The sequence below is a fragment of the Pinus tabuliformis genome, chromosome 6 (assembly GCF_031772625.1).
Source record: "Pinus tabuliformis cultivar Carrire ecotype Pingquan chromosome 6, CPIR1, whole genome shotgun sequence".
In the NCBI taxonomy this organism is placed as follows: Eukaryota; Viridiplantae; Streptophyta; class Pinopsida; order Pinales; family Pinaceae; genus Pinus; species Pinus tabuliformis.
The window spans coordinates 1,889,029,145-1,889,032,226 of NC_142292.1; positions in this window are offsets into that span (position 1 = coordinate 1,889,029,145).

Consider the following 3,082-nt stretch of genomic DNA (forward strand, 5'->3'; position numbering starts at 1 on the left):
ATCCAAAATTTCTCTAACCTCAAAATCGGTTTGTGTGCTTGCACCATTGATGTCTATTGTAACTCCTTGCAATGTACCCATAGTTAATATCTTATGTTGGCTTGCCATCCGCAATTGGATAGGAGACCATTGTAGTGTGGGCCTACCCATGCACTCCCAGGTATTTTTAGGTAGGACATTCGCATTTGACCCCAAGTCCAGAATGACCTAATCCATATCATAGTCCCCAATTTGGGTAGTCAATCACATCTCCTACCCAGCATGCAACGCATGCTTGCCTTTCTTCCGGACCATCCGAGGTTCATCTGATCTTGCGCACCTAGTTATCAACTCTTGCAGTCCCTTCATCGCTTTAGTGTCCTGCAGTAGCTTCATGCATGTCTCTAAGAAGGTAGTTAGCATAGAATTATTGGTGAGCTCCAGTATTGCAGTAATAATTTTGCAACTCCAAGGGCTTCCTTATTTACTTTTATCAACCCAGTAGTTCGTAACAAATTTTGGAGTGATGGTGTTGTATGCACAAATACTAGCTCTTACTGCAGGCTATCACTTGATCAGCTGGCGCAAGTTCGCTAGGAGCTTAAGCCAAATTGTATGAGTTATCAGAAGAAGCCTTAACTGTGATGAAAGGAAGCTAACTCTACAGGGGCTATTCTACTTGTAGAAAGAGAAGAAAAACTGGAATGAAATGCAAACCCTAGAAAACCCTAGTTTACCCACTAACCCTACTTTTGCAAGAAAAGAGATGGAAACTAATGAAGCAAGTTCCATTGACTACTGAAGATGTAAATTGTATTTATTCAAGCTACTTCTGAAGAGAAATGAGAATAAATCATCTTTTTGGACTTTTGAGTATTTTTATGTGGAATTATTATGCTTGTGAATTGACTGGTTGTGACTGTGCAGAGGTTTGGTGGCGAAGGAAGATGGAGTTGGATTTTTCAGAAGGAGAGGAAGGTGTGGAGATGTCCTAAGAAACCCCTAGTACCCTTATGAGGACTTCCATTGTGATCAGACTTCGAAAAATCACTCACAGGAAATTCTATAGGAGGTTGTAGGGGATCTACAGGATGATCTATAGGAGGAGCCTGAAAGTGGTTTTTGGAGGTTTGAAGGTGGAAAGATGATGGGAAAGGGGAAAGGAAGGTTGGATGAAGGTGCTAAGGGGTCTCTAGCTTGTCAAGGACAATCAGGGATGAAGGAGATGGTTGGATTTGTTCAAATGGCAATAAAACAGCTTTATCGAAAAACAACGCAGAAATTAGGGTAGATTGGCGAAATGTGCCGAATGAGTTGGTGGATTTATGAGAAGTGAGCTAGTGCTGGTTGTTTCATGGAGGAATGATGAGCTGGAATTTCCTACAAGAGATCTACATATTTACTTCTCAAAATTGACCAAAGCAAGAACCAAAAAACAGAGTTTGTCTAGCTTAACCTAATTTTAGACCTAAAACCAAAAAATGATAAACAGTGCCTTATGAACAGAAAAGCATGTGAGAGAACTATGGTAAAAGGACATAAAATGATCTAAGCAATTAAATCTGAACCCATATCAACTTTTCCAAATCAAAGTGTCACACTAGCAGTTGCATGAAAGAGAAAAAACTGTGTTTTTGGTGGTAGCAGTAGTGCCTTGACCTCAAATCATAGTCCCAAGGAGGGGGGAAGGAGATCAAGACCTACTGTTAGCCTTTTTTGGATCCTTTTCTGTCACTGTAGCAACTTACTTAAGCAACTTGAAGCAAAAACAACTATTCTAATCATCAAAATCAACCTAACCTAATGAAGTAAAATGAGTATATGCAGCAGAAATTAACTCATGAATGGAAACAAAAACATATAAGTACACAAAGGAGGTGTTGGATAGCTCGGTTTGGGCCCTAACATGAGAAATTTAGCCCTCTAAAAAAGATCAATTCCCGCTCAAAACTTGGTTCATCTTCATTATCAAAAATAGTAGTTACATCACATAAAAAATGTACATTGCTGCACAAAAGTGCGAAAATATACTATGAACTAGCTAACCTACTGAGGCTCGAAGCCTTTTTATTTATACAAGTGGGGACTCCCAACAGTCTTCCTAAAATTAAGGAACTTGGCTTCCTAGAACTGAGGATAACAATAGCCCTACTTAACATGCTCGACTGCCCCTTGGAATCATCAATGTGGGCCTTTGTACTTCAAGTTGCTGATGGAGAATTTGAGGAAGGGGTCATTAATGAAGGAGACACCCCTCCTACAAGTCCTCTTCCCTGTTTCCCTTGATTTTGGCTGCCATTTGCTCATAAACTCCTTGTCTTTGTCCAAAATTGTCCAAAAAAATATGCAATAAACATTCATTAGACTACATGGCAAAGTGACTAACCCAATTCACTCTATTGACGTAAATATATTCAAAAACATGCACAAAACTATTGAGAATGGTGGATTAAATCAAAATAATAGGCAAAATGAGCCCATATAGTTACCCATTTCTGGGGTTCATCTTCACCCCCTGCTAGATGGGTTGCTCATCCTCTGAGCAACTAATCTAGCTTTTCATCTTTAATAGCTTTGATAGATTCTCTGACATCCCAAGCCTCTGATGTGATGTCTTCCTCTCTATCATGGAAACCTGCTTTCCTGTCCACTTCCTCCCATTGTTTATGTTCTTTCTCCTCCTTAACTCCTTCAAATAGTCATAACAATAATGGAGGAATGAACTTAATACGAATCCAGTTGGCTTTTAAGTTTTGCAATGGGTGTTTATATAGGGGCACTCTCCTCATGGCCTCCCTCATTCTGTTTGGGGAGTGATACTCCCTGAGCCTTAAGCTATGTGGCAATGTATTCCACCTTCTCATGTAGGCATGAAGGCAATCATCACCAAACAATCTCTCCATATCTTAAAAATGAGCAATAGCCTGTGCTTGCCTATCAACATAATCAGGGACGACTTGAGGATTGGCTGCAAGGTGTTGGTGGCCATAGATGAGAGCCAATGGTTCTGCTCGTTCTTCCCTTATCATCAGGGACTCACTTAGCTCTTTTTCCATTATTTTTTGAATTTCCACTGCCCTCTTTTCGTCATGGCTCATCCAAG